The sequence below is a fragment of the Bombus vosnesenskii genome, unplaced genomic scaffold, assembly GCF_011952255.1.
Source record: "Bombus vosnesenskii isolate JDL3184/JDL3185 unplaced genomic scaffold, Bvos_JDL3184-5_v1.1 scf7180000016279, whole genome shotgun sequence".
NCBI classification, from domain to species: Eukaryota; Metazoa; Arthropoda; class Insecta; order Hymenoptera; family Apidae; genus Bombus; species Bombus vosnesenskii.
The window spans coordinates 1,803,609-1,830,200 of NW_022884348.1; the positions used below are offsets into that span (position 1 = coordinate 1,803,609).

The 26,592-nt window shown below is 43.0% G+C and overlaps 1 protein-coding gene and 1 non-coding gene across 3 annotated transcripts in view; one reads left to right on the top strand and one right to left on the bottom strand.

The window, feature by feature from the left end:
- LOC117242819 (protein vestigial) overlaps positions 1–26,592 on the top strand; it is a 76,796-nt gene that overhangs the window by 21,058 nt on the left and 29,146 nt on the right. The window lies entirely within an intron of this gene.
- Trnas-uga lies at positions 14,187–14,268 on the bottom strand. Its single transcript has one exon. It is a non-coding gene; the product is annotated as a tRNA-Ser (tRNA).

Here is a 26,592-nt window from a genome sequence, read left to right on the forward strand (position 1 = left end):
GTGAATCTGATCTGGATGTAAAGGGGCGACCATCGTTCAGTCGGAATCTCTTTGATACGTCAGCTGTCGTGCAGGACCAGTTCTACTGGACGAGTCTTTGCCTACCAGTTCAAATAATATTCTTCTGCGTAGCGCGTGTCATTGCGCGGTGGTTGGTAGATCGTTTCAAAATTAATAAAGTCGATTCGGTCTCTACTTGAATCGTCAATTAAAACACCATCGGAAATCAGCGAGGAAATTAATTAAAGACGATGTCTTCCCCCGGGAAAAGAAAACGGATGACCGATCGTTTTAGCTTCATTAGTCGTACACGCGTATATTTAAACAACAACAAATAAACGAAAAAGCTCATCTTTCATCGGTATATTGATTTACTAAGTGTTTTAAATTAAAGCGTAAAATATTCATACGCGTGACAGATGTATGTAACTTGTGCAATAATTACGAAATTTCTTTCGTTACACAATACCCTCTGAAAATCTCGTCCATCGGAATTTCGTTTTTATTTCGCTTGCGTACACGCTTGCACGTTTACGCTATTTTCCTCGCTTCGCGCTACGTCTCGTACAGCCGTGCGTCCAACTGCGAGTCGACAGGCAGCCGCGATGTTGGATTTCTTTCGTGAAACCCGGTTTCCATCGATATCGATTCTCGCGATGATCACGTCACACGCGAAAAGATTCCGCGGCGGCAAAAACGCGTTTCGATCGGTGGATTCCGAGAGATGAGCATACTCGTGGAAGTTGTCGCGCGATCCGCCACCCCTAATACCTCTAGAAACGAGCTAAAAACCGCGGCGCGGCGGCGCGGTATAACGAGGACGTCGTTGCAACAATCCGGCGGCAAAAAGAGCAGCAAAGGGGCCCAGGGAAACAGCGAAGAAGCGGAGGAGGGGGCACTTAATTGCAGCGAGAGATGCACTTCACGGTCGCGGTACGTTATTTACGACTAGCTCGGTTTCCATGGCCGCTTTCCAGCGTGCGGTTCCAGCACGCTCATTTGCAGCGGCAGAACTCGCGGCGAACCCGACCGACTGTCCAACGTCGGCTAAACGCGCCTAATTCCTCATCGATATCGAAAGAACGGAGTGCAGGGTATGCGTGGTAAGTGGCGAATTAATAAACGCCGTCCAAAGCTCGTAAGAGCCAGGCAGCAGTCCTCTCGTCGTACCCGGAGGACTTGTGCGGTAGCACACCGATAAGCCTCCATTACTGAAATACCGACTGTTTAACCCCGCGGAACTCCATGGTCCCTGTGCAATTCCTCTGGCTCTCCCTCTATGTACATCCCTCTTTCTCTATCATCCTTAAAGCCTGTGCAACTTCCCTCCAACCGCATCTTGTGTTTCTTCCTCGCTCGCGTCCCTGCCGCCTCTGCGTCCTTCGTATCCGAGCTTTATCTGTTTCTCTTGTAAAACGTCTCCACGCGGTAGCGTAAAGCCGCTCGCCTGGCATCCGATTAATTAATGGCCCGCGGAAAAGTCGGGAAAGTTATTAACCCTTCCGTTGGCCGGTATCTCAGGCTACCAGATTGCGGTCCGGCAAGAGCAGATCCAGAGAGAACCGCGGGAGCGAAAGAACCGCTTTCTTTTCCCTGCCTTTTCCATGATTTATTCTTGGACGTAGCCGACCAGCCTGGGTCCATGGAATCCGGCGGTGTGCTTTTCGCGCGAAAATACTTGGCCGCCGAGGTTCCAGCCTTTTTTCCATTCTCTTTCGACGCGGAGGATTCTTTTTCCGCCGGACCAAGCCGAACGGCTTACCTCCTTTCTGTCTTCCGAGGCGGACGCGGATCGCGCATCTGGCATCGCGCTGGTTCCCGCTTCCGTGGAATTCTCACGTGGCTGACTCGATAACGTCGGATACTTCTGTGCGTTTCGTGTCGCGTTCGGTTTGATAATGGGACGAACGAGAATGTCGCGCAGTTGTTAACCGACAAATTAGGATTGCCGGCGATACAAGATTTTATTAGAAACTTGCAAGATTTTTCGTTAAGCAACGACATAGATACATAAATAATTTATTTATCTACGTCTGTTGTACGGACCATGTATCAGGAGTAAAACTTACGTCGGTAAATTCTTCGTCCTCTCGTGCAATCCTCTAATTGTAAGTTATGCGAATTTGTCGAAGAAATTTATAATTCGAGCTGCTTCGTTCTCTGAATACAGGATAGCCTCGATAGATCGATCGATCGAACGGACAATCGTGGAAAAACATTTGAAAGTCGGTCCTTAATTTGCCTCGCTTTCGCTCGTTCACTGCAAAATTACGAGCGTACACCCTTGGTTCGCTCGAGCTTTCGCCAATTAGAAATAAGACGCAAGCAATAATACTGTCAACTTATTTGATTCTTTGTCTTAGTTACAGTTTATCGACTAGCCTGGTCATATGACTGCAATTCTTATTAAAGACAGTTTTCATTTGCAGCGAGAAACTAGTTTGAGAAACGAGCGTCGTGCGATTATTCGTGCAACGTGATTATTCTGTATTCGCGATACTCGTTATCGTTTCAAAGAAAATTAATTGGTAATTGTAATCGGGAAGCGAGTAAATTTATTCGAAAGCCGAATAACTGTCTATCGATATTTCTATAATTAATTTATTCTTTTTAAAATAAAAGGAGCGTACGAAGGTTTATTAATAGCCGCTGTCCAGGCTAGGCTTAATTAAATGTCAGTCTCTCATAAACAGAACTCGAAATATTGCCTATCGTCGGACTCCATAAACGAGTATACTCCCTCGGGTTCCGCACAGGGTCGCATAATCTGTATACCGCGTTAAAATTCTTATCATACATTCCACATCCACAACGGTCCTGCATACGGTTTTATCACCGTCGTCTGAAAAATAAACTCGGAACATCGTTTCTTTTCGTTTAATCGCCAACAGTGTAAAGAAAGCAAATTCGATGCGCCAGAATCGAAAGACAAGAATATACAGTTACGTAATTAGAACGACTACGACGATTTGGAGGGGTAAGCTTATGCGAAGAGAGATTAAAATTACTATCTCGATCTTTGCGTAAAGAAACCGTATTCGAGGAGACTTCGTTGATATCTATTTCCGCTACCTGTCCACTCGTTTTTGTCCCCAACTGCTAGTACCTCAATTTCAAACTTATGGAAACTGTCCGCGAATAAACCGTCGTTATTTAGCCCCGACGTGGCACCAAAGTCTGAAAGCCTCCCCTGGTTACGCCATTGCATATCTGCCTGTCGCGGGTGCATCAGCATGCACACTATTGCACACGCTCGCAACCGTGGCTGGTTGCGACGTGTAGGCTGTCCAGCAGGTATGATTTGTCGCATCGCCGGCCAGCTGCTGCCCTCGTGTTCTCCCGGACTTTCCGAAGAAACCCATTTAGCCCGGCAAAAATATTTCTATCGGGCTGGTCCGTGGCTCGCGCGCCTCGTGTGCGACGCGCAATAAGCGGTGTGCACCACGAGCACGTTCCATCCGGTCCCGCGAAAAAATCATGCGCGCGTCCCATGCGCGTCCTTCGTCTTTTTGCCGGTCGATGATGCATGCGCGCGTACGATGGATTGATAGGGAACCCGTTGCTCCCGCTGCATTATCGACTTGGCGAATATGGTAATAGCCATAAAGGGAGAAACGAAGAGAAAACGGTGAATTGAGTTGGTTTCTGATTGTTAGGATTCTGTTTCTTCGAACGTACCGCTTTTTTCATTCCTATCGTCGGATTGAAACGATTAAAACGAAGCCAATTTATTACGACACCACACCACACGGAATTTCCAGCCTTGCAATACGAATTACAGCAACAAATTGGATCCCACGGCCGAAAGGGGTTAATAAATCGACCACGCGTCACTTTTCCCTAAATATACTTTTCTTTGAAAATAAATAAATTCGAAGGAGGCATTGTTCCACGCAACTTGCGCAAACACACTCCGCTGCCACGGCTATGAATCAAGCTGTCAATTCACCTGGACCGATCCGTTGGATAAAAAGAATTTCTCGAAGCAGCGTTGGCCGTGCGTCACGGATCGTCGCTCGGAAACGCAGTTTCTCTCGAATTCGCTAAGAATAACGGGCTTGTTCGGAATCGTTCGGTCCCATCGATGGCCGGTCTGTTGTCCCGCGGTGACAGCTCATCCTCCGAAAGTGATTTATACCGACATCGCTACTTACTGGTTAACTTATGGTGTTTACCAATTCAATTAGAGGTACGCTGTGGCTCTCTCAGGGCGAGATACATTTGTTTCAACATTAATTTACCGAAACGCCCCGCTGTCATAACAAAACTATAATAAACTGTCGGTCGGTTTGGCTCTCGGCCAGGGAGGGACCAACCGCTTTTTGAGGGTTCATAAAATTCGTCCGAAACGTTTCGAACGACGTCATTGTTTCCTCGTCGCTACTTCCATCCGATGCCAGTTATAAATCTCCAGCTGATAATGCAGTCGCTTCGTTCATTTTCACACGATCGAACCTGTTTCGCGTTTCGAAAACGTTTTACCAAGTTGTTGTGAGATCCTCTCGATGGATTTATAGAGTTTGTCCTAAGGGTTGGAATATCGCAATTTTCTAGATCGAAAATTGGTTTTGTAATGGACGCGTGATTTACAGACAGAACAAATTTGTGCTTTTAAATTTTATCCTGGGTTTTTAATACGATAGAGATTCAGTATTTTTATCGATTCTCGTCTGTAACTGTAGCTTGCGGTTTTTTCCAAACTATTCTTTTCAACGATATTGTTAAGAATTCTTCGTTGCGCGTTAAATCAAGTTGGAAACTTTCACGCGTACCCTATACCGCTCACCGGATCTTGAAAATTAAACGAAGGAAAATCGGCTCAGTTTCCATCTGAAATTCGATTTTTATCCTACCCGACAGATCGTTACTTAATTCGCGTAGAACCGAATTAGCGCGCCACCGTTCGTCAGATTTAGAGCGAAGCGCCGTTGTTATTTTTCCAGCGCGAGTCGCACGAGCGGGGCAAAGCGCGTCGTGCCGGGAATGTCGAGAAAAACGAAAGAAAACGCGCGAAAGCACGCGGCGATTTTCGACTCGGCGCTAAAGCACAATGCCTGCGAATTCTTCGCGGGTACGACGCCGACGAGCGCTCAGCGTCTCTATATTTACGAGCGAGAAAGTGACTGGTCCGGTTGCTCGACTGATTCACCATCGAGATACGGGTTAAATTCGATTGTTCCTTCGTTCTATCGTCACCTGTCTAATTTAACGCGTTTCTTGTTAGGCTGATCTTTGACGACTTTGCGTTCGATGCCAGTAGAACTGGCTGCGCAACAGCGAACACTCGTTGAGACAAACGAGCGTGATACGGAAGAGAGATACCGAAAATTCGCAACACCAAATCTACTTAACGAAAGTATAAGAATTCGCGTAAAATATGCGAAGGTTTCTCACACCCGGCCATGTTGTCAACGCGTTGAATCAAAGTTCCATTCGATCTTATCAACGACAATCACATTTCAAAGACACTTTTCCAACATTTATCAGCATAATCTGGCAAGAAATCCAGCTACTCTTTCCACCTACTCCCCTCTACCGTCTCTTTTTTCTCTACCGCAAGTCACAGTGAAATAGATTCGTTAGAAAGAAAGGCAAAGAGCTGCGTGTCTAACGGTCGCGCGCCTCGCTACCCGGAGAAACGGATCTCCTTATTTTTCTTGCGCGGCCCCGTAACCGGCGCAGAAAGTATAAGTTATAGCGACGAGAGTGAACTCTCGCTGTAAAATATATACAGCGGGCAGTGGTCATTAAGAGAGTCATTTGTAAGCAGTTGTAACCGCGCGTCGAGTGCTTTACGATAGCCGAGCTGTATTTTATGCCGACAAGAGGTCCACGTCGGTAACGCGAGCTCATAATGAGACTAGCTTTTATAGAGTCGAATGGTTTTTCTCGGGTTTCCCGTGTACACGGCCCGAAAGTCACGTCGATCTGTTCGATCGAGACCGGAAGCCGCAAGAACCCGTCTCCGTCTTGATAGAAGCGTGTCGATTTTCCAGACGTTGCGGGGGATCTACGAACGCCGGAGAAAGTTCCACGACTTCCACCCTGTGGCTCACGAACTTTCATGAATACCGGTATCTCCTTTCTCATTGTTAGTTCTTTATTCTATCTTCCATTCGGATGATAACTTCAGAATCAGAGATTTTTTTTTTTTTTTTTTTGCTATGAATGTATTCCATAAAGTAGGTATTTACGGTAACTGGAAAAACGTATGTGCTCGTATTTTTCAATTAAGCGTCTCGTTTCATCAGGTTCGATACGACGAACCTGTGTAACGATCGCTTAGAACATCTATATAAAATATATGGTAATATGTTTTAATCTTCGTTTATAAAACAACAAGTAAACTATGTACGTACTTCTTTAACATTTTGACATTTCATATTTCAAGAAAAAAATCTATACAGAAATACGTATTATTAATACTAAAAATGGAAAGAATTTTCTTCTTGTAACGCGTTAACAAAGATTATCGACTCCAATTAATAGAACTGCGATTACCATGATTATTCTCATCGTTACAAAAAGAAAAAGAAAGAAAAGAAACGAGTTCTCGAATGTCCCTGCGGGTAAAATCGAATCAAGGCCTCATTAGGCAAGCAACGAAAGGAACGGGGCGCGACAAAAACGATTCGTCGACGAAACGTTGACACCGCTGTTACGCAACGGTGTAAATCGGCACGAGCGACACCGCGTGCTTCCTCATTAACCGGCGCGAAAGTAAATCGCGAAACGGCCAGCCAGACGACGATTTATAAGGAATTTCGGGATTCGAGATTAGAAGAGATGCCGTTGCAGCCGATGAATCACTCGGAGTTCGCGGGCTGCGATTCCTGGCATTCAAAAGAGGCGTTAAGTGATTAAACGACTAGTTGTCATCGGTGACATTAACATATTGCGTTCCCCGCGGCCGGAGTTAATGACTTGTATCCAAACTACCGGCTGTCATGTAGAAAAGAATTATATATGACGGGGACGACAGTGGAAAGTGATCTTTCTGGCTGTGAACGAGATAAGAGATAGAACTGAATCTTTGCCGAGCACGATGCGCTTTGGGCACATCCGCGCAGCGTTTATCTGTCCTCCGTTTTGCGCTTCTTGTTCTACGTGTTCAATATTTCTTTGTTAATTTTAAATATATTTTTAATACATCAATCGAATGATACAACGAAAAAGAAGAGAATATTCGTAATAAAAAAAAAAAAAAGATTTATTATCGATTTATTTCTATTTATAATCGATTACGAAGAAATTTTCAAGAAGCGAAGAACGGAACAGCATAAAGAGAAAATAAGAAAGAATAACGAAGAAGGAAGAGTGTAACGAAGAAACAGGTAAAAAGAGGACAAAAGAGAAGGATGAACGTAGAACGGAAGAGGTCCTTGTGGACGAGAATCGACCTTCGAAACACGGAGAAAGCTCTCCACGTAAAGATCCACGGATAACAGGATATAAATGAGTCTTCGAGAGGTCCGAGGGCAAATATAGACCAGCGTGTTAGCAAGAGGTAGTGGCCTGAAATGGGACCGAATGGCACCAGTATGGAAATGCGATCGGCTTTTAAACGTCGAACCGCGCTCAGCTATGTTAATTCCGTACGTGTTACTCGAGGTGTAGCTTCTGTTTATCTTCGAATCTATCCAATGTAGCTTAACGAACGCCGAAGACCACCTACGTATAACCAAAGTCTAGCTGCTATTTTTCTATCCAAGTTGTACAGTTTTTTTCACGGATAAACCCGTGACGATCGTTTTACCGAAGATATTAGATCGATAGGAAAGCTTTTTCGAGGATTTTCATAAATTCCAGCAATCCACTAATTGAGATGCACGTATATTTTAATTGTTGAAACATGGAACATTAAGAGGCGGATAATATATCTGGGAATATCAACTGCTGTTGAAATTTTAATCGATTTGATTGTTCTGCAATACAAACGCATCTATGATTTCAAAGGTACTCGATGTCGATGTATTTTTTCATGATCAACGTATGTTAATTACAAATCAGACGAAAGTAGAGTTCATTAACGTAGTTTAATCCGATATTGTCGATCGATAGTTACTTTGATACGCAAATTAATATATTTTCCACAAAGTTCTACGTACGAGGGAAATCTTTTTGGTTGCAGCATGGCGAAGATGACAATAGCAAGATATAATATTTTTATGGAAATAGGAAGTCTGACGCTTAAAATTGGTTAAAATATTCTCTCGTATGAAACAATGTTTCGATTCTAAAACGTAATGATCGGTGTAAGACGTAGGATTACTATCGCAAATATATTTATTGTTTTCTGCGTCTTGGATTTCTCACGTTACGAACCATGTGAATCGAGATCTTCGTAAACGAAGTTGTTACGATTAATAATTCTAACTCTTTTCACAGGAAGATCGTATCGCGCGTCGTAAGATAATTAACAAATTGAACATCCGTAAGTATTCTATATCTTAATGAAACAATTAAATTTATCTATGACAGTAAAACTTTGTAACAAGGTTTCCTAATATTAATGTTCCTCGTCAAATCTACGACAAAAATCTAATTGAAAGTCGTCAACTGTATGTTCGTATTTATTCCCAGGTTCGCTTAATTTCATGAAATTTGCCCTGTTCTCTCTTTTTTCTTTCCTATACCCGCGATGATAAAACGCAAATTCATCGCATCCTATTAGAGCTCTCGTAGCGGGAACCATTCGAATTGCAAAGAATTAAATTCACCATGGAATATGAACGGCAAATAAAAACACCCCCTGCTTTGCCAATTACGTACATATATGCACAGTTCGAGTTGGTCCGAGTAAAATATCACTCGCGTGACTGTTGAACGTATACGTATATTACAAGTATTCACGTACGTATGCGAGTTGTACAGGAGGGAATCTCAGTGCGTATCAATTCCAGGGATAATACACGTGTGAAATTTCTCAGAGATCTTTGTGCTCTCCGTTGTCACACGTATTTAGGCCTTTTCTTTTATTTTCTGCTCTTGCGAATGAACGCTCGATCGGAATCGCTCTGTAGACAAAATCAACGGCGATGATAAGACGCACGATAGTTCAAGAAACCGTTTGAAACGAAAGCCGAGTACAAAAGGGGTGTTTGGTGAATGCTGAAAGATTCTCCATCAGATATCCATTTATCTTTAATCGTAATAGTTAAACTTGAATTAAAATATGGTAGGAAAACGTGTCAAAAGCGATTGAAAAGTAGAAAATATATTTTATTCAGGCTATTCCTGAAATTTCTTGAAGCGAAGATGCTCGCGGCGGGGTTCTTCGAATTCCACGAAGGCGCTGTTGCTTCTAAAGCCGAGATGTTCGCGTTGATTAAGCGACGACACAAACGAACCGATCGATCGAAGGGAAACTTCGTAGTCGAGATTCGAGATCGCGGAAGGCGAGAAGCCTGTATGAACTTAATTTGATAGAGGCCGTGGCGTCTGCATAAAACGAGCTAATATAGAGCAGAGCCTCCCTCGAGCCAGACATTTTGCACGGTTCTCTAGTTTCCCGGGGTTAATAAAGACACCTTTGTGCGTGCCGCGGCAGAGGCATACACGTTCGCTTCTCTCGAACCGTCTGCACTCTGGCATCGCGATTAAGGGATCGTGCGTGATCATCGTTTCAATTGAGAACATCACCTGTGAAGTGGTTCTCTCGAATTTGACGCAAATCTTCCGTGAACCGTGCGCGCGTCATTCGCCAGCAAAATAATTCAAAGATACGCTTGGTCGGATTATAAATGCTTATAACGTGAAATTGTAAAAATCACTGGAGAAACAGTGGAACTCCTCGAGCAAGAAATTCGAGAACCGTCGGAACAACTTGGAAAGTAATCGTAAAGAACGATGAACAATTTGCAGTTGGCTGGACCATTTTAAATATCTGAAACTGGAATTTTCATATTTACGCAGAGAAATGTACTAAATCACGAATTAGGCTGCTGTACAAATCTTTGTAAATGCCACTAATATTTTTCCAACGCACAAAGTTATTGTTTCCTTCCACGAATAACAGGAATCGCCGTGATCGTTGTTCCGTAAATGTCTGTCGATGAAATCAAAGCAACAGAACGTCGGGAAAGTTGAGCGATCCTCTAGCGATGCAGCTCGATGATCAAAGGGGTGTCGTGAAAAAGCGAGGTTTCGGGGCGACGGTGCCAGCATCTGTTTTTCATTGAACCGGCAGCTAGCCGCGAATTCTTCGCGTTTTCGTCATTTCGTTTGGCGAATCCCGGCGGCGAAGGAAGATTCCGAAAGCTCGTCGAGAATGTCCTCTCATTAATAAAAGCGCGACGCGACACGTTATCGAGACGGTCAAACAGATGCGTTCACCTCGCGTCGCTTGCCAAAGCTGGCCAGAACTCGAGACTTCCGTGGAATGCACGAATCCGGCATACTTTCATCAATTTCTCGTGTCTGATGAGGCCACGCGCAGCTATTTCATTGACGACTCGAGCGGATAAGCTTTAACTGGCGAACCGAGCACTGACATGGAAGCATCGTTATCGCCAACTACGATAACGCGTTCATCGATGTTGGTGAAGACGCCAGCGCTCGTTGAGTGTACGTCGAATCTCGCTGGTCCGAGTTGCGATATCGGCGATCCCTTCGTTCGTGTTCCCTTTCTATAGCAAAATTGACGGAAGAAATTGTGACTTGAAGCTACGCGTCCTAAGTGGAACGAAGAAAGGTCAATGAACTTTTTAATTTTGTGTAGCTTCGTATAAAGAGGGAAGCGGCAGGAGATTGTTACACATAATCACGTGCTTAGAAGTTATACGTTGTAATAACAAATTTTCGTTCTAAAATTAAACGTTCGAAGAAAAGATACCAAATGTAAAATGAAATATTTGGAAGAAAGATCTTAGCTGTAAAATTAGATACACTGGAGTACGATAAATAAAGGTTATTAAGGAAGTAAACAATGGACCTTGCGGGCAAAGTTCATGAAAGAAGATCGCGTAAATTGTACGGGCAGCTAATTTTTAAACAAAGCCTTAATTTCGTAGCTTCATAATATCGTTGCTTACCGGTTATTACTCGTCGGGATAATAAATGATTATTACGTCGAGGAGGAAGGAGGAGAAGTTGGGGGATGGAGTCGAAGCAGGGTCGAAGAAGAATTCTTTGATGTTTTCTCGCTCGACCTGCTTCAAGCGGAGCGACAAATTCTCCGATATTCGAGCGATGAAAAGGTCCTTGTTGCGGGGTTTCTTCACGGTTTTCATTGTAATATGTGCGGATTAGAGTATGGTGAATTAACGCAGAATGATCGATGCTTGTCGCGTTCTTGGAAACAATCTTTTATTAATTATACATTTATTAAAGCAAATTAATTCACGTATATAGTTTCTACATGTACAATTAAAAAATGTTGCGATAAAGGAGACGTTAATTACAGAATGAAAAGAATATTTGTGCACAGCCAAGATGTAGCGATTGTTAGTCGTCGATAAGATTTTACGCGGTTCGAATTAAGTACGAAGCGTGTAACACGCGAGAGCAGCGCGTGCCTCGCTTCGCATAGAGTTAGCGATGATAAGACCTCTTTATCAAGGTTAAATAGCGTGTAAATGGAAACGGCAAGTTACACAATTAAAGTAGCTTTAGATAAGTATGACGGACGGAATTTTAAAAATATAAATTCAATGGTTAAAGAAAAACAATGGTCTGCGTTCGCGTAAACATCTGGACCAAAGACATTCGTTTCTTTTCACACCGATACGTTTAACCATATTTTCATTGAGAAACACACGGGAAAAGTAAATAAAACATATTTCATCGAAAAGAAGCCAGTGTCCTGATATTTGCGAGAGGTAGTGCGAGTGTTGTACAAGTTGCTATGGGTGGAAAGAAGCGAAAGAAGCGAAAGAAGACGTCAACGGGCGCAACAAAGGCAGGCGGAAGATCGGATCGAAGGGGAATCGAGATAATTCCATTTCAGTACATCACACACGGCGGAACGGTGTTGAATCGGAAACGGGGAATCCACATCGACGATCGCGATCGTCAGGCGTGCACGGTCGCCGCTTACTTATTTCTTCGCAAATATGCCGGGCTAGCGTTCTCCTGCTTGATGAGTGCGCAAAGAGGATAACGAAGGCCGTAAACCTTTCCAGTGGCTCTGCATGCGATTTCTGATTCGCTTCCACGATCGACTAAACGACCGGGCGACGTCTTATTTGCGCTTTCGCATCCTTTTCGTCTTTACTCTCTCTCCCTCTCTCTCTCTCTCTCTCTCTCTGTTTCTTGCATCGTTTTCTTTTTCTTCTTGCTCGATGCTCGACACGGTACATTTGTCCTCGACCGTACAATGGTTCACCGCGATTTCCGCGATAGCCGACAGCTTTACGGTCACCTCGTCTCAGAAGAAAACGTATGCTAATTCGTCGACGGGTCTGATTTCTCGCGCTTTAAAGGTCTGAGATAGGACGGTGGCTTTTGATGTGGATCTACGTTATTAAAGTTAAATTATTGCCACTTCTTACACTTACATTAACGCGTTTCCATTTGTACAAGTAATTTCAAGAGTTTCGCAATCATCGCGATGGTAATTAAATTACTCGTATTGCGCCAAATGGCACAGTCTGTCGTCTCTGATTAACAAATCCTTCAATTTCTTATTATCAAGATCTTATAACAGGTTTCTTTAAAAATACCTCCTACAGATAGTTTCATAATTATTTAATTGTAAGACATTTATCTTTGCGCCAAGAGAGTGGATTTGCGCAACGTTTGCGAAATCGTGCGAAAAACAAAGTTGATTAATTAGTTAGGTTTATGGGAAAACCTATATATTTTTACGCACTCGCTCTGACATCCTTCGCGACAAGTATAATTGTGAAACGTTGATAAGCAAATTGCGATATACATGCATAAATATCGGACAAATAGAATTTGTTCGTTTCGAGAAATAATTTTATTTACGTAAAACGTGTAAAAAAAAAAGCGAAAAGTAAAACTTCCTGACAAGAAGCAGCTGGCTTCGACCAATCTGGAACAAGCACTGCTTAATTTTACCCCGAAGCGAGCGATTTTTATTCACGAGGCGGAGCGCGCTTCCGGTCTGGTCGCGGCTTTCTGTCTGCTGCCGTTTCCGGCAGCGGAGAACAACTCTCCCGGAGGAAATAATTTCATCAAAAAGTCGCGTCGAGCGTGGAAGAAAGCCGCGCTCGGCCATGCTTCTGCAGTTCGCGCAAGCGCGTTTTACGCCGCCGTAATTGCGAGAGGCATAATTGCAGTCCCCTTTGTTTCTTCAATTACGCGAGTTTTATAAACGAGCGACGCGAGAGAAACGCGAGGGGACCGTCGAGGAATTTTTATGAAATGGCTTCTGTTCTCGGCGGCGTTGTCGTCGCTTGCCCGTGGACTCCACCTACGCAGCCACCACCGAAAAACGAGGGTGTCCTCCGTAATTTTTCTCGCGTTTGTTCGCGATATTTCGATAATTTTCCTTCTTCACATTTATATCATTTTGCATGTTTTTACAGAGAAATTTCGCAAGCGTAATAGGTTCTGTACGAAAGTTCGATGTTCCTGATCAAGTTAGAATTAAATCTATCGTAGTTAAATGTATCTACGTGTATGTCCAATAGGAATGAAATTTTTACTAAAAACACCTCTTTAAAAATACATTCGTGATACTCATTTTACAATTCTGTTACAAACTTTAAACGTTGCAGACGTCGTCGCTCGTAGAAGTAACTTATCTTTCGCAATGCATCAACGTCGACGTAGGTTTTATCGGGTCCTGCGTGCCCTTTGCAAATTATTATCGCTATCATCGAATCTCGGCTGAACGTAACGCTCATTGCGTAGGTGCGATGACGAATTACAACTTCCTAATCTCTATTCAAATCTGCATGCTTCATACTTCCGAGCAGTCGTTATACTCGCGGAAGCCACGCTTCGGAAACCTTTTCTTCTCCGCTTCATTTACAATCGTAGCTGATGCAAAATAAATGTTACAAAAGTGACAAATGAACGTTGGAAATACGCGAGTTAAACTCTATACAGTGTAAGCTTCGAGAGAGTAAATGCGGTCATAGTATATCTCTGTAGTCGTTTGAGATCGATTTTTTTTTTTAAATATTGTATTGATAATAATTGAAAAATAATACGTATATGATATTTTAGCATCCTATGCTTGTGTAAAAATTATTTAAAAGAAAAAAAAAAATTTTCGCTGCGGACAGGATTCGAACCTGTGCGGGTAGTACCCAATGGATTTCAAGTCCATCTCCTTAACCGCTCGGACACCGCAGCTCTGTTCAATGGCTTGTTACATACGGTACGAATGGTGAATAGAACGCAAAGAATTGTTTGTAAATATTTTACTACGGATAAAAGATAGATTAACGTAACAATATAATAATAATATAATAATATAATAAGGTAATAAAAGTAGATATTAGGAATTACGCATTACGTTGCGTAACAAACGTAAACAGATTGTATTAAAGAACGAAATATTGTATAAAGCAAACAGATAGAAGAAATTCTTATCATCGTGACGAAATAACACTATCGAAATATTTCGTAGCCTAGAAAAATCAGTAATCCTACAAATCCGAAACACTGTAACGCTTTTCGTTACAATTTTCACCAGAAATAGTTAATTCTTTGCTTTCGCCGCCAATTAAAGAAGGAACCACAAAATCACACGACGTGCCAACGTGTTAATTAAGCTTCAATTAATAGAGTCCAGTAAGCTTCTTTCACGACGCCACTGCTACTTGGGTAAGAATTTCAATTAGCCGAGGAAACGATCGAACTAAGACAATTACAAGGGAACAGGGTCGCATTTCCGGGTTTTAACGAATGAACTGCAGATTAATTAAACTCGCTTCTCTCTCTTTCTTTCCTGCAAGGTTCTGAGGAAAGCGGCACATTGCGACCGTATTAACGATAATTGAGTCATCTCACGGTTGTTTAATTGCGATCGTTAACAGAATGATATCGAGCTTCGTGTGTAGCCTTGGTCTTAAAGTGAAAAGGAAAAAGAGAAATTGTGATTTTCACGACCGTTATTCTCGACTCGTGTCGCTCGCAATTAACCATTTTCAAGGATGATAAGAAAGGACATGCAGGAACATCAATGAACGTTTAATGTAACCGTTAATTGCCAGATATAGCGACGTTACTCTTTTTAACGTGTCGTATTCGTTGTAACATCTCAGTAATGCTTATATATCTTTATTTGATAATTTACAAAATAACATTGCTTAATGTCCACCTACATCGAAGATTTTTTCCAGTTGTTTCGCGAATATTCGTAAAATTTACTGTATATCGTTTCAGTTTTTTCAATTTGAATCTTAATTCGTATTTAGTTTGATTTCTAGTTGAATATTTCTCGTTCTGTGATCATGGATCGAAGATCGGTCTTTCGCTTGTGACATAAGATATCATTTTTATTCTCTTTCGTTTTCACCTTGTTATTCTTGGGCATTAATAACATAAATTTTTAACTTAAACTATTAATCTTATCTTTATGGACGTCGAACAATTGGGAACATCGTTAATTTGTAAAAAAGGTCTTTAATTTATAAGACTTCGTTCGATATAACCCGATCTCTTCGCTTATTTACATTTCTGCATCGCGATAACTCCAAAAAAATTACCCACTCTTTCACAAACAAAGCTATATACACACGTATACGAAGTTCTTCTTACGTCCCAGCCCCCGATTCTGCAATATCATTGCGCGTTCACTTATAACAACATTAAGCTCATTAATATCATCAACAGAAGCAATAAATTTGCTCGTGACCATACTGCAATTCGCCGACTGAGAAAGTCACGATCCTATTTGTCGTGTGACTTTTCCTCGTTCAGAAGGATCGAGGTGAAAAAAGAGGAACTTTTCCTCGTCTCTATCGAAAGCAAGAAAAGACGCAATGAAAACTCGTTTCGGACCTGCATTCAGAAAACCAAGGCCGTGTATTCCCTAGCGACTAGCGGACGAAATATCAAAGGTTTTCGCGGATCATTTTTCATTCCCATAATCGGTCGTCTCATCTCGAGCAGCTCGTGACACTGCACTAACTGACAGTGACGAATCGACAGTTGTTGAGTCAACCCTTGAGACACTGACTGAGACTGGTGTCTCTGTCCCACGCGTTTCGTGACTAATGAAAACGTAGCGTCCTTTCGAATCCGACGAATTGTACTCCGACTCGATCCGACTTTATTCGCTGTACCGTGAGAAGTTTCAGATCGCTATCAATGGTCAGTTTAGAAATGGAAAGTTCGATCATCGAACTATCGTGCAACGTTTATTCTTGCGAATGATTATGGCTGTATCTAATAAGTAAAAGTTGTTTCATAGTTTTGGGAAAAATGTGTCGGGGATTGTCTGACATTGGGAGATTTTGTACTTTTAGTCAATTTTCTGTCTGTAATTTAGAAAAAAAACTTGATAAGAACAACGAAGAAAAATTAGAAAATTATTAAGAAGGTAAAGAATAGTTACTTCTCTCTGTTGCGTCACGCAACATTAGCTTTATCCTTCCTTTCTCTATTTACGAAACTACAATGGTATTTGTTATTAATATCTATAAGGCTTGTAAAACGTCAATAGCATTAGATATACGTCATAATTGCTGAAACGCTTTACACAAATGGTAAATACGCTGTGCCAGTCATTTTATCAATTCACGTCACATGGTGCGTAGATAAGAATGCAAGAATATTAGCATCGATTCATTAGTCACTCGGTCTAGAAGGAATTAAATTGCATAATATCTCTGCAGAATTATATATTTTTTCTCTTTGTTTAACCTACGTCTTTAGTATTCGCTTTCTAAACTTTGAATTTTACAATGTTACTCGTAAAAAGGTCGTGGAATGTCAATTTGTTAGCACTATAATTTTTAATTCTCAATTTTTATAGCGTAAGTAATAAAAAACAAGGTTAATAAAATCACACGTATACCTATCTAATGGCAGAATCAACGCTATCGTGTTTTCTTTCATTCAATAAGCATTCCAAGCAGTTGCAACTTTTAATTACGTATAGGTAACTGTGGGACCAACTTTCTTTACGGATACGCGAGACCTGGCAATCGGAAACCGCGAGCAAGATTCATAATTATGGGAGGGAATTAATGCAATTGCAACTGGTCAGTCACACGCTGACGATTACGTGCGCGCTTAAATGGCGACACGGGAAGTTTCGTTCGGATAAAAACCGTGGCCCTTCACCTGTCTCATAAACGAGCCGAGTGGCTTTCGCGTACCATACTGGTTTTGCACCTTGAGCATTGAAAAATGCACAGCGCGCCCGAGAAATCGGGAAAGTTAGAATTAGGTACATTTTGCACGAAGCGTTCCGCGTCGAACGTGCTTGACATACTTTTCCACGCAAACTTGCCAAACGCGAACCGAGACTTTCAAACATATAATACATCGATCTCTGACAGTTTGCGATTAAAGGATTATTTTGTTACTTGATTTTGTCATCTATTTTTGAAGTCAAATTTCCGAACAATCTGAAATCACGAGAAATTAACGGGTGTTTGTTTTCGTTAGAGAAAAGAACGAGAAGAACCTATTTTATTCACTTCGCAACTCGATACGATTAATTATAATTTTGATCATAGTTTCTAAACCTAGCCTGTTCCATGCTGGCAAAGGAACAAAACGAGTTTAATTCTACATCCTGTCTTTTCCCTTACATCCCAATTTCCACACTGACTTATCAGAAACCTGGTCGTTGAACGATCCATGGGAAGTTCAGTCTCGATAATTCTACTCGGCGTAGCGATAAGCATTCCCCGCGAAGTTTCCGTGCCTCCTCATCCACATAATCTATTCACCTCTGCTATACCTACTTCCATAGCCCGTAGAACGAAAAAAAAACACGTATACATGAGTACGTGTAGACGTGGTGTACAATAAAAAGAAAAACTGTGGAGGGAAAACGGTTGAAAAAATGCAGCAAGAAGAAGGTAACTTCAATCTCGTTGGAATCCCTCTTCGTTCAGCCGTATCCAATATAGACGTTCCCCGGTAGGAGAGGAGGCAGCGACCGCGCCTCCGCGGAACGGATTTTCGAGTGATCGTCGCGCCGCAAGGTGGAATGCACCTGCTACGCGCGAACGATCTTGGTTCAAAGGTTAAGTAGAAAATGTCGTAGGTAGGCACGCAAGGGGGAGCGAGAGGGAGGTGGTAGGAGGTCGGGAAGGGCGAAGACGAGGGCCGCAGGGCAGGAGGAGGCATCGCAGACCGAAGAGGCTACCGCGGCAGAAGCTAAGCGCATATTAAGGAGGCTCGTAAAATTATAAGCATTCCTAAGAATCTGGTAATACGTCGACGCGTGCATTATAGCTGCGTGGTGGATGTGTACACTAACGTGCGCGCGCGCGTTCGTGAACGTCCCTCAGAGACGCGGAGACTTGACCTCGACACACGAGTGTAACGCGTATGCGTGTGGGTGTAATTTATATTAACGATGCTAGAGCGACGTGGCGGCTCTTTGAAGATCCGTGATATCCCGGTGTCGCGGAAAACGTGGTGAGAATACTCTCATCATTCGAGAAAGGTCTCGCGGAAAGACAGCAGAAGAGCGTGCGCCGGCGGCGGCGGCGGACCGTCTCTTGTCGGATCGACGTTGCGGCCCCCCGAGATATCGCGAATGCAACTATTTGCGACTCTCTTACGCCGAGCCATTAGAATTGAATTGAATAAGCTTTTCCTCGAGGGCCAGCTGAGAACGCCGACGAGACGCCTCTCACTTCGACCTTTTTTTCGCGGACTTGCTGCCGTCTCTATACGCGGCACCGACACGGTCGATTTTTCGAGATCTTGATCGAAGATTTGTAAATGGTGATCGAGCTTCTTCGACGACTTCTGGGAAACGGACTGAAATACGAATTGATTCGTTGAACGGGGAATTTGAACGGTTTCCTAATGCATAGGTTAAGGGAAGGATTAAGTTCGAGACTGTAACTTGCAGCGGTGTTATCAATTACCACGTCATTTTTGATAATTTGAAAATTGATTTTGCAAAAGGAATAATGTTTCCAAACGCTTCGATTAAAGTTTTATTTGAAAGAGGACGTTTCATCGTACGAACGTAACTTTGATTAACCATTTAATTTTCCAAATGTAAGCAGAACGGTTCAGAACCAAATGCAGCAAGAAGTAGCGATTCATCGGTCGGTAACATCTTTCAGCGTGGTTGTATTGAAAACAAAATAAGGAAGCTTCCGCCGCTATAGGGTCGGTGCCCCGTTCTACTCCATCGTAGGCAAATCTTTGAACGAGCGGATCGCGATTCACGTCCGTGGAAATTAATTACTCGTCGTGGCGGTAGCATTGACGAAGCGCAAGGGACGCTGGAATAGTTCCCAGAACCACGGAAGCCACGCGACTGTTCTTCCAGTAAACTGGTTTATTGTTATTTACGGTCGCCGACCGGACGCCATTAATCGCCGCAGGTGACTATTGTAGCAGCTGCTTCTCGTTACGTTTTGTCCGCCAGCAAAGACTTTGGGGCCTGCACGATAGATCCGCCATTTTCCAAACGAATTTGTTAAGCGAAATTTATGCGTTCATTGTGATCGTCCACTTTGCGTCGACTCGGCGATTGCTTCCGATTGTTTAGCCAATTGGAAGCGATATTTAGTACGCTCGATCCGATCACCGTAACCTGATATTTTCATGAATTATCGATCGAAGAATGCGAAACGTTAACGTTGCATGGAGTTCTTCGTTTCGTCGTATATTCTTGGTTAATGCGTTAAATGCAATTATCTTTTCGCGTTAATCAATTCCGTGTTTGCTACTTATACCAACAAACTGATCACACATCAGCCATTTTCTTTGGAAGTTCGAAGAAAAAGGATAGGAACGTTAATATCGAGATTAAGGTGGAACACGAATGCGATTAAGACTTTTTAGAGCTAAAATGTAAGGCGATTGGTGTTAAAGACTTATTTCAAGCACTTTGAAGAATAATCTCGAATACAGTAATAACCGAATAGCACGTGTTCCACGATAACATCGGCGCAGCTGTGGATAGGAGAGCAGATTTGCGTGTCAAGATCAAACGGGAGGTTAGAATCAGAAGAACACGTTAATCACGTTTAACATCAAACACTAGGAAGGAACGGGGAAACAGCGCTATCCTTGATGGTAATTCATCACGCTGGATGACCCGTTGGATTACAGCGAAATGCACCAGAATCGGACCGCAAGCAGCTGTCCTTTTCATTCAACTAGTTGGCTTTGAGCTAGATTTACGGCGAAAATTTCTGCTTCTAACGTCGGACGCGGTTTACCTCTGCGAACGATCAATTTGTAAGATACAGTGTGATCGTATTTAATCGTGAAATGTACCCCAAGTGCATTTAATCGCAGTGGCGTTGAATGGTCGATTAAATACTAAGTTTTTAACCCGCTAACTGGACCGTCTACTAATTAGAAGTTTCTACAGTCATTTGAAATTAGAAGCTAATCGAGCAGTTTAACACAGACGGATTTTAATTCTTGCCGAATACGAGCAAAACACGATACGATTTATTTTCAACAGAACGAAATAACCAGTGACCATCGTATTTTTGATCATTTACGTTTTAAAAATTCCATCAAATGTCGCAAATCGTTCGAAAGTTTTAAAACACAATGGGACTTTCTCGAACGCGACTCGACATCCATCCGCGTCTTACTTTTGTAACGCGCGTTCCTTATCGAAGTTAATTCTTCCATAACCACGTGAAACGCGCAACCTTTTCACCGTGCTTTCGAGGAAAAAGTCGAAACAAAAGACACGCAGGCGTGTCGACAGCGTGGTAAGACGGAAGTCCTGGCATGTCCGTTGAGAAGGACGAGCAACAGGGAGAAGTAACACGTCACGCGGATGCGATACGACGCTGCTTGGTGTTGGCAGATCGCGGAATTGCCGGGATGTGCGACAATTATCGGTACGGAATCGCCATATCTCACGCGTACCAGGCCAGGTTGCTTGTTCACGGTTGTGTGCACGCGCGTTTCTATACGCGTCCGCGCGAACTCGTGTCACAGCTCGGGGCAAGGTGTGCTGCAACGTTACATTCCTTGCCGCTGTTCCGTTTTTAGTCTAGGAACGCCATTCTTTGCGACACGCGCTAAAGGGGGCTACGCTCCGTGCCACTGCGTTCACCGGCCACCTCTGTTTTCTGAGGATCGCATTCCGATCGCCGTTGCCTCCTCGCTCTGACCACGTACGAACGATCGATCCTTCGATCGATACCTAACTCGATATTCGAGATCCAGCATCCTGATTCGATCATCCTTTCTCTTTCGTTTTTACAATTGTCCAACTCATCTTCTCGAATATGACGCGTTGAATTTATCGTCGTCCTATTAACGTTTTAATTCTTCTCTTTTTATACATCTTAAGTAACAAATGTTATTTATTATTTATCGTTTCGAGAAAATAAAACAGGCGAATCTTAATATTTACGATCATATTACAAGTAGAGTTACCGGTTTCTTAACGAAATAGATTATCCAGTAGCGTAATATTCGTTTAACATCGAACTTTCTTCGCTGTTCGCGATGTACATAGTAGGTAATCTCGTTTTTCTTTGCTCAAACCAATTATCATCTCATGAAAATCGCGCGGAAAGATTCCAGAACCGTGGCATCGACGTATCTTAATTCCCATTGACCGGTTAAACCTATTCCGTTCTACGGAATCTCCGCGTGACAGTAAAAGCGACCGGTCTCGCTCGTGGCTTGTACTCGCCGGTTTCTTAGCTCTGCGTAGCCGTTTCCAGAAGTCGGTGTAATAAGAGTCCTCGCTGCATTCGAGACGAATCCGATCGTCCTCGATACGTAGCTGCATCGCGGCTAGCGCAATACCGGTACAGCGACAGAAAAAAAAAACTGTAGAGAAAGAGAGTGGAAGGAAAGAGTTAGAAAAAGAAAGAAAACGAAGGGAATCATCGAGATGTATCGTATGAGATAGAGAGGTTGCGCACGTAACGCGGGGAAGACTCGAGAATCCGAAGGCGGTCTGCGTGTTCAATATTAATCGAATCGTCGTGCAAAGGATCGCATTCTCGCGAGCAATCTGGTTGGACCACGTAACGAACGACAGGTATTCGAGTATCGCGATGAGAGTCGGCAGAATTATTTTCGAAAGGGGATCGCGCCGCGCGATCTTTCTTTCGATGCGTCACACGATTGGTTGGCAATCGATCGACCCGCTTCTCTAACTGGTACAAGCGCATCCCGCGGACGACAGAGATAATCGTTCGACCTTATTTTTATGCCATCGCGCGGATCGGTTCGATACGAGGTGACTGGTTATGCTTCTTGAACGATGGCGAAGAAAACGCAGAGGGTGCAATCTGGAGGACATTACTGGGTTATGGCGCGGAATAACGACCAGACTGTGGATTGGACGTTTGTATTCGATACGTTTCGTTCGTTTATCGCTTTAGTTACCTAGCGAGTGTATCAAAGCGAAAAAATCGATGGCGATGGATCTGATAGAACTTATAGAATCTCTATAGAATCTGATAGAATAATACGAACGAAGTAATTGAAATTGCGTTTCGTTAGGGTTTTGAATTTAGGAATTTTTCTCATTCAAATTGCAATGGCAATATGCTGCGTATATTACGGACGATTCTGTTCATTCGTAATGTTATAATTACATACGTATACGTATACGATACCAAAAGTTCCTTCGTTATGAAAGTATTAGTGTTCATCGGGACGAAAACGTGTAAAGAGATGCCTGAAGGAAGCAACGAAGGCGGCGCATATTCCTCTTCCGCCTAGCTTAACGTCAGCGAGGTCTCGCTTTTGCGGACAAACGGAAATTGTTCGTGCAGCGCAGCCGCAAAAATAAAGGAATCACGGTAAAACGTCGAGGCGAGCGATCCCCGTAGAAAAGCACGCGCGCCGACTCGCGGAGGACATTCGTCGGATTCCTAGAGTATCTCGGCCACTACTTGATGCGATGAAATGCCAGTGAGGAATTCATATATCGCGCACCAGTCATAAGGAAACGAAAGGTTTCGCGTGTCACCCGTATAATCGTCGTGCGTGCATTTCATCGACGAATAAGGAAACAATTAGACGAACGATGGAACGCGGCGTGAGCCAGCAAACGCACAAAGTTTCAGATACTGGTTCGTTGAAATCTGTCATTGTATGGATCTTATAATCGTCGTGTAGCCGAGTTGTAAAATGAAGTTATTAGAATGGTTACTGCGCGTACTGCGTTGACCTTATGCAGTTTTATAGAATTCTAAGAAGCGTAGAAGAATATTAATGAATTTCCGCAGTTGTTCGATGAGATATTACGAAGTAACTGTGCGCAACCAGTAGCCACAAGAGGTATTCGAAGGTATCTTTATTTTCCAGCGAAGCGTTCTTTTACCAAGTTCCATGTTTTATTTTCGTATTATTACATTTTTTATACGAAAGTGCTATCAAACGATATGAAATTTAAAGCCAGTCCTCGAATTTTGTCTCTACATTCTCAATGGCGTCGTTATTTCTTCAAAGTCAGAGATCAGTTTTGGAATTGTACGAGGTGTTCGATCAGGACGGAGTTTCGTCGGTTTAAGAGTTTCAATGGCCCGCGCTCAGGCGCCGAAATTAGTCAAGTTAACGGAATATTTTTCGAAGCGTGGAAATACGATGGTTCCGCTGTCAGTCCCTCGAGTACTACGATCTAAATTGCCAAGACAAGTATATAGTCGAGGGTTTTGCTGGAATATTGCGAAACAAAATTATTTTGCTGGAACAAAATAATTATTCGTTAGCGTGAAAGCCGGAGCAAAAGTACCGTCTACGAAAACAAGTATGGTATCTTCATGAATACTTATTCAACTTTTTCTTTCTTTAATATCGACGTAAGTAGGTATGAATTTAAGTACGCTATCATTTTAATTTATTCTTTTAATTATGAGACTCGTTCTTTTTATAAAAACAGCGCAGCGACTTTAATAACACGATTTATTTTATCGAAACCACTTTTGAAACAGGCCTAAGTACTTTCAATTAGCCATAGAAATTTCACCGCATCAAGTTAACAACAGCCAGACCTACAAACGATACATTCATTCGATCTGAAAATTATTTCTATCCTCAACGTTCGTAATGCCAATATATGGGATAGTGTTCCTTAAGCGCGCCTTAAAAGTATTTAATGGACCGAGCTCAATATTCATGCAAATTCCAAGCTGCATATTCATGTATATACGATACATATAAGAAGAGGAAAATAAACTGCGTACCGAAATTGTAAAATCAGCTCCGTACAAAACAATCTTCGACAATTAATCGTTCGGGCTCGTCTAATCTATAACATAAACCTGGTTCCATTCAAAAGTCTACCATCTACCTTCGTCATATCGTCCTATTTTCCTCAAATTTCATACTTCTTTTAATTCCAAGACGCACGAAATTCCAACTGTTCAGAAATTAAAAGCTAAAGTTTCATTTCACCGGAAGCGTAGCGAGACGTCACAGGAGCCGCTTAATTCCCAGCACAATCCTTACGGGACACAGCTTCATCGCTGCGAGCATTCAGCCTCCTCCCTCGCCGACAAAACAGAAGAACAAGTCTCCGATAAAGTGCATTAAGTTATGCATCTCGGTTATGGCCGACGGGCGGCGGCACGGCGTTACGCCGCGAATGTAAAGAGCGGCTCTTTATTGGACAACTATTGGCCGGCGCGAACTTCGAACGAGCCGGCGGACGGTACATAGTAATAAGTTGGTAAAGGGTCCGGCGGTCGGTAGCGGACAGCCAGCCAGAGCATAACCTTTAGTACGTCGCTGCGGTAGGTAGCAGAAGTTATTGGTGACCGTATCGGATCGGCTCTGATAACAGGACACTAAAGGCCTCGTCTGTCCGGTATCTCTCGGGGGTCCCATGGCTTTTAACGCGCCTATTCCACCCCTCCCACTCTGCAGTCCACAGTGGCCTGGATAGCTTAGCGTCCACGAGAAAATTTCCCAGACTCACAGATCCATCGGTTGCCACGCCACTGCCACGATCCACGAATACGTTTTCATTTATATCGCGATACCGTAATATTACTCAAGGATATCTGGCTGGCACGATACTTACCCAGGGGGAGGAACATTAAATGGATAACGACGTGCGATTCTTTTTTTTTTTTGTGGATGGAAGAGGACTTATCGAGGAGAGATCCTCGGTTGCTTCTCTGTGTCTCACGAATGTGTTTTAAGCTTTGATCGTGGTGCGAGGCAGATGGTGGCGGGATCGAGGAGGTGGTCGATGCTCGACGAGTCAATGAAAGTATTGAGAATGGTCGATTGCAGCCTGCAATTCGAAGAATCGAATCCTGTTACGAATGCTGGGAAACGTGGATGAGCATATCGCGCGATAAAAAATGTAAGATTCTGAGAAGTTGACGCATGCTGGGGAAAAAAAGAAGGTTAATTGGAAACCATTGGAAATTCGCAAACCATTTCTAATCTCTGGAAAAGTGAGGGGGAGTAAAATACGTATTCACTCGCGTGCGTATGTACATATTCTCATAGTACGCGATAGTACAATCCGGTAAAAAAATGAACTCGAGAAGACGGCAGGAGAAATCCCGTCCATTAAAGGGAATCCAGAAACGTACTGCACCAACTACGAGTTCGTAAATCACGGGAATCTAATAAGGATCGCAGAGTATTTCCAAGCGATGAATCGTCGTGAATCATCGCTCGATACACATTCCCGCGAGCCTTTCCATTTAATTGAGACAGCCAGATCGCAAGCGGCGCGTGGCGCGAAACTTCAAAGCGAAGCAGACTGTACACTTCCGTTTCCATCGTGGATGTCCATCGATTAATTAGAAGACTCTTAGAAGGCTCTAAGGTGAGAATATGATAAAAATGACGGGTTATTAAGGCCAGAGAGTTCCTCGACACCCGGAGACTGGAATGCCGCTCTATTTATCGCCTTTACGATTATGTTGCCGCGAAATTCATAGCGTCGGCTCGCACGCGCAATTTACGCGGCCTGAAAATAAGAGGTCGAGCTCTCGGGGTGGAATGCGTTGAAGTCCAGCCATCGTTGGGTGACGCGTGGAATCGCGGCCGCCACGTGTTCCCGCCACTGACGCGTTAGTTGTCGCTGCCATTATCGTTCTCGCCAATATTAATGTCGACGAAAAACGCGCGGATTACGGTCGTGTCGCGGTATTCCGATATCGAGGTCACGATCCCCTTGCACTATGAAAATAACATTATCAACGAAATTTTATACGTTGCGAGTTACGAGCGTCAGTGATAATTAATTATTTAATAGCTTTGCACGACAGTGACGAGGTAACGTTCGCAGCAAAGTCACGTTTCACGAAATACAACGTATTGTTAATCTGTTCTTCCTAATTCTTACATTACGGAGATAGTTGGTTCGCAGAATGTTATCGTTACTGAAATATTTCGCCATAATTTCCATTTCTAGGAATTTTGTTCGCTACGATTCTCCATTGTTTGGGAAATTTATCTGAAATCAGTTCGTCCACATTTTACTTGGATTGGTCAAAAATTCTCTTTAAAGGAGCACGGTACGAACTTGCGAATCCCAATAACTACTTCATGCAGCATCCTGGTATTGGA